Below are 6,480 nucleotides of genomic sequence, written 5' to 3' on the forward strand. Positions count from 1 at the left end.
TTCTTCGAGGACGTCGGCAGAGAAATCCAGAAGCAGAATAGATAATGTAAAAAATATTAAATAAATGGGTACCTTGTACCGTATGCGTCCTTGCGCCGAGGCGACTGAAGACGCTTCTCTGCTCGGACTCCGTTCTTCGAGGACGTCGGCAGAGAAATCCAGAAGCAGAATAGATAATGTAAAAAAATTAAATAAATGGGTACCTTGTACCGTGTGCGTCCTTGCGCCGAGGCGACTGAAGACGCTTCTCTGCTCGGACTCCGTTCTTCGAGGACGTCGGCAGAGAAATCCAGAAGCAGAATAGATAATGTAAAAAACATTAAATAAATGGGTACCTTGTACCGTGTGCGTCCTTGCGCCGAGGCGACTGAAGACGCTTCTCTGCTCGGACTCCGTTCTTGGAGGGCGTCGACAGAGAAATCCAATAATAGGTAATGTAAAAACATTAAATAAATGGGTACCTTGTACCGTGTGCGTCCTTGCGCCGAGGCGACTGAAGACGCTTCTCTGCTCGGACTCCGTTCTTGGAGGGCGTCGACAGAGAAATCCAATAATAGGTAATGTAAAAATATTAAATAAATGGGTACCTTGTACCGTGTGCGTCCTTGCGCCGAGGCGACTGAAGACGCTTCTCTGCTCGGACTCCGTTCTTGGAGGGCGTCGACAGAGAAATCCAATAATAGGTAATGTAAAAATATTAAATAAATGGGTACCTTGTACCGTATGCGTCCTTGCGCCGAGGCGACTGAAGACGCTTCTCTGCTCGGACTCCGTTCTTCGAGGACGTCGGCAGAGAAATCCAGAAGCAGAATAGATAATGTAAAAAACATTAAATAAATGGGTACCTTGTACCGTATGCGTCCTTGCGCTGAGGCGACTGAAGACGCTTCTCTGCTCGGACTCCGTTCTTCGAGGACGTCGGCAGAGAAATCCAGAAGCAGAATAGATAATGTAAAAAACATTAAATAAATGGGTACCTTGTACCGTGTGCGTCCTTGCGCCGAGGCGACTGAAGACGCTTCTCTGCTCGGACTCCGTTCTTCGAGGACGTCGGCAGAGAAATCCAGAAGCAGAATAGATAATGTAAAAAACATTAAATAAATGGGTACCTTGTACCGTGTGCGTCCTTGCGCCGAGGCGACTGAAGACGCTTCTCTGCTCGGACTCCGTTCTTGGAGGGCGTCGACAGAGAAATCCAATAATAGGTAATGTAAAAACATTAAATAAATGGGTACCTTGTACCGTGTGCGTCCTTGCGCCGAGGCGACTGAAGACGCTTCTCTGCTCGGACTCCATTCTTGGAGGGCGTCGACAGAGAAATCCAATAATAGGTAATGTAAAAACATTAAATAAATGGATACCTTGTACCGTATGCGTCCTTGCGCCGAGGCGACTGAAGACGCTTCTCTGCTCGGACTCCGTTCTTCGAGGATGTCGGCAGAGAAATCCAGAAGCAGAATAGATAATGTAAAAAACATTAAATAAATGGGTACTTTGTACCGTGTGCGTCCTTGCGCCGAGGCGACTGAAGACGCTTCTCTGCTCGGACTCCGTTCTTCGAGGACGTCGGCAGAGAAATCCAGAAGCAGAATAGATAATGTAAAAAATATTAAATAAATGGGTACCTTGTACCGTGTGCGTCCTTGCGCCGAGGCGACTGAAGACGCTTCTCTGCTCGGACTCCGTTTTTGGAGGGCGTCGACAGAGAAATCCAATAATAGGTAATGTAAAGACATTAAATAAATAGGTACCTTGTACCGTGTGCGTCCTGGCGCCGAGGCGACTGAAGACGCTTCTCTGCTCGGACTCCGTTTTTGGAGGGCGTCGACAGAGAAATCCATCGATGAAGGAACGAGCCGAGCTCGTTGGTTGAAGCTGGTAAAGAATGAGCCGAGCTCGTTTGGCCAATAAAGACAACATCCCAACGTATCGGGGCATCCCGATGAACCGGGGCATCTCGACGTCTCGAGGCATCCCGGCCGAGGTCGGGGTAGGAGCACGAGCCGAGCTCGTCCGGTCAGAGGACCGCTATTCAACAATCGATGGAGCACGAGCCGAGCTCGTCCGGTCAGAGAGGACCGCTACTCAATAAATGGAGCACGAGCTGAGCTCGTCCGGTCAGAGAGGACCGCTACTCAATAATCGATGGAGCACGAGCCGAGCTCGTCCGGTCAAAGAGGACCGCTACTCAATGATCGATGGAGCACGAGCCGAGCTCGTCCGGTCAGAGAGGACCGCTACTCAATAATCGATGGAGCACGAGCCGAGCTCGTCCGGTCAGAGAGGACCGCTACTCAATAATCGATGGAGCACGAGCCGAGCTCGTCCGGTCAGAGAGGACCGCTACTCAATAATCGATGGAGCACGAGCCGAGCTCGTCCGGTCAGAGAGGACCGCTACTCAATAATCGATGGAGCACGAGCCAAGCTCGTCCGGTCAGAGAGGACCGCTACTCATGTCTCGACGCCTCGAGCTTCCCGGTAACCGGGGCATCCCGACGTCTCGGGGCATCCTGACCGTGGCCAGGGTAGGAGAACGAGCCGAGCTCGTTGATGGAGAGCGCACCATAAACTCATGGACATCTTCAGGGAGTCCACGCAGGTACTCCATCATCCCGAGGTATCAGGGCATCCCAACCGTGGTTAGGGAAGAAGAATAAACCTGATGCCATGAGATAATCAAGAAAATTGGTGAGCTCGGAATAAGTTCGCAAACCATCAGTTTATCGTGAAATGAAATTCATAGAGTGAAATTCATAGAATGAAATTTAATGGTTGAATAATGAGGGACCCCTTAGGGTTCTACTGGTGGTACACGCGGAGATTTTCAGAGCTCCAGCTCCGCGGAATGGGAGTCCCATCTAGAGACTCCAATTGATAAGCTCCGGGTCGGCGAATGCGCGTGACTCGGTATGGTCCCTCCCAATTCGGGGCCAGCTTCCCTCGCTCAGTTGGTCGGGAGGTTTCAGCTCTTCTTAGGACAAGGTCCCCTGGTCTGAAAGATTTGACTTTGACCCTGGCGTTGTAGTACTGAGCTGTCTTTTGTTGGTACCTTGCCATACGCACTCGGGCGACCTCCCTTGTTTCCTCGATCAGGTCGAGGTTGCCTCTGAGCTGCGAAGAGTTGGAGCTAGCATCGTGGTGCTCGACTCTTGGAGAGGGGAGCCCAATCTCTAGTGGAATGACGGCCTCCGTCCCATATGTCAGGTTGAAGGGAGTCTCGCCGGTGGGGACGCGGAACGTAGTCCGGTAAGCCCACAGGAAATTGTATAGGTCTTCGACCCATTGTCCTTTGGATTTGTCGAGCCTGGTTTTGAGACCCTGCAAAATAGTACGATTTGTTACCTGGGTTTCTCCGTTTGTCTGAGGATGCGCGACCGAGGTGAAGCGGTGGTCAATGCCAAGCTCGGAGCAGAACTCTCTGAAATGGATGTTGTCGAACTGGCGACCGTTGTCAGAGATAAGGATGCGGGGGAGCCCAAATCTGCAAATGATGGACTTCCAAACGAAATCCCGCATCTTCTGCTCGATGATCCGGGCGAGGGGCTCAGCTTCCACCCACTTAGTGAAGTAGTCGATGGAGACGACCAGGAACTTTCTTTGCCCGGTGGCCAGAGGAAATGGCCCGAGGATGTCAATTCCCCACTGGGCAAAAGGCCAAGGGGAGCTGATAGAAGTCAAAGGAGCCGAGGGCCGGCGCTGAACATTGGCGTTCCTTTGGCACTGGTCGCATCTTTGGACAAAATCCATAGCATCCTTCTGGAGTGTCGGCCAATAATATCCTTGGCGCAGAATTTTATGGGCCAAGGCTCGTCCTCCCAGATGGTTTCCACAAATTCCTTCGTGGACTTCGCGCAGGGCATAATTAGCTTCCGTTGGGCGAAGGCATCTGAGAAGGGGAGAGGTGAAGGATTTCCGATAGAGCTTTTCCTCGTATAGTATGTATCGGGTGGCGAGGCGCTTGATTCGGCGAGCCTCTCGTACATCAGCAGGGAGGGTTTCGTCTTGCAGATAGCTGATGAGTCCATCCATCCAGCTAGGCTCGAGCTCGGTGCAGAGGGTCTGCTCGGGCTCGTCTGTGCTGGGCTTTTGGAGATATTCCAGGACTGCCTCTTTGGGAAGCTCGCTCATGCGAGAGGACGCCAGCTTTGATAGCTGGTCGGCCCTGAGATTCTCCGATCTGGCAATATGTTGAATGTGGAAAGAGTCCAAGGTCGAGGCGAGATCCCGTACCTTCTGGAGATACTTCTGCATGGTCGGGTCTCTGGCTTCGAAGTCGCCCACAATTTGGTTGACGACGAGCTGAGAATCACTGAAGGCCTTCAAGTCCTTCACTCCTAGCTCTTTGGCTAGCTTAAGCCCGGCGACGAGCGCTTCATACTCCGCCATGTTATTGGAAGCAGGAAACTCGAGGCGCAGGGCCTGCTCGGCGACCACCCCCTCCGGGCTGGTGAGAATAAATCCTGCTCCACTACCCCCCGAGTTTGAAGAGCCATCGACATGTAGAGCCCATGTAAAACTCGGGGTCCGCTCCAGCGGTGGCTCGGGTTCAGGCTCGACCTCATCTGGTATGGTGCACTCGGCTATAAAGTCTGCGAGTGCTTGTGCTTTGATCGCCTGTCTGGGCCGGTACTCAATGTCGAATTCCCCGAGCTCAATGGCCCATTTAGTGATCCGACCCGCACGATCTGATCTCTGCAGGATCTGCTTGATCGGCTGGTCAGTCAGCACAGCCACTGTGTGAGCTTGGAAGTAGGGTCGGAGCCTCCGAGCTGAGATGACCAAAGCATAGGCGGTTTTCTCAAGCTTGGAGTATCGGGTCTCAGCATCCCTTAAGACCCGGCTGGTGTAATACACCGATTTCTGAAGTTTTTCCTCCTCTCGGACCAGGACCGAGCTTACTGCTACAGGGGAGACAGCTAAATACAAGTAGAGGAGCTCACCCTGTTGAGGCTTCGTGAGTAGGGGAGGGGAAGCCAGCAGGTGCTTGAGCTCTTCAAAAGATTGCTGGCACTCGTCCGACCACAAAAAGTTCTTCGGCTTCTTGAGGGTGCAAAGAATGGAAGGCAGCGCTCGGCCGAGCGGGAGATAAACCTCCCGAGGGCTGCCACTCGGCCCGTGAGCCGCTGTACCTCCTTGACCGTCCTGGGAGGCGTCATCCTTTGGAGGGCTCGGATCTTCTCTGGATTGGCCTCGATTCCTCGTTGTGTAATGATGAAGCCGAGGAATTTGCCGGAGGTGACCCCGAATGCACATTTAGCTGGGTTGAGCTTCATCTGGTACTTTCGGAGTGTGGAGAATGCTTCATTGAGGTCGGCTATGTGGTCTTGCGCCGCCTTGCTTTTCACCAGCATGTCATCCACGTAGACCTCCATGTTTCGGCCTATTTGGTCTTTGAAGATCCGGCTGACCAGCCTTTGATAAGTCGCCCCGGCATTTTTTAGACCGAATGGCATCACTTTGTAGCAGTAGGTTCCCCCGTCGGTGATGAAGGCTGTCTTTTCCTCGTCTTCTGGCGCCATGCGGATCTGGTTATATCCGGAAAAGGCGTCCATGAATGCCAGCAGCTCGTGACCCGAGGTGGAGTCCACGAGCTGGTCGATGCTGGGAAGTGGAAAGCTGTCCTTCGGACAGGCTTTATTCAGGGCGGTGTAGTCCACGCACATACGCCACTTTCCGCTAGCTTTTTTGACGAGGACCACATTGGCGAGCCATTCCGGGTAGGATATCTCCCGGATGAAGCCGGCTTCAAGGAGCTTGCCGACCTCCTCGGCTGCTGCTCGTTGTCGTTCAGGGGCGGCGCCTCGCTTCTTTTGTCGCACGGGCTTGCAGGTCGGCTTCACCTGAAGCCGGTGGACCATGACCTCCGGGTCTATCCCCGGCATATCTACAGGCGACCAGACGAAGACATCCATATTGTCCCGTAGGAAGTCGACGAGGCGACTCCTCTCGTTTTCGCCAAGGCCGGAGCCGATCTGCACGGTTAGCTCGGGAAAGTTCTCTCGTAAGGGAACTTGAATTAACAACTCACCAGGCTCTATCCGCTCTTTCTGGGGGTTGACCCGTGCCTCCATAACTTCAGTTGAGGGCTGGTCAGTCGTTGGGGCGGGCACCTCGGCTGGTTGTCTTGCCTCGTGGGTCGCTAGGTAGCATCGCCTTGCCACCATTTGGTCCCCTCGGACTTCACCGACTCCCTGGCTGGTGGGGAATCGCATCAGCAGGTGGTGAGTTGAGACCGCTGCTCGGAGGGCGTTGAGTCCTGGCCTTCCAAGGATGGCGTTGTAAACCGAGGGCAGGCGTATCACAAGGAAGCTCATACCCACGGTACTTTCACGAGGGGCGAGCCCGGCTGTGACCAGAAGGTCGATCTCGCCCTCTACTGGGACTGAATCCCCAGTGAATCCAACTAACGGAGCATTCATCCTCCGTAGCTGTTCTTTTGTCATCCCCATTTTACAATAAGCATCAAGATACAAAACAT

Source organism: Phoenix dactylifera, chromosome 5 (genome assembly GCF_051530095.1).
Source record: "Phoenix dactylifera cultivar Ajwa chromosome 5, Ajwa_hap1_PhDact_Kaust_v1.1, whole genome shotgun sequence".
Taxonomy (NCBI): Eukaryota; Viridiplantae; Streptophyta; class Magnoliopsida; order Arecales; family Arecaceae; genus Phoenix; species Phoenix dactylifera.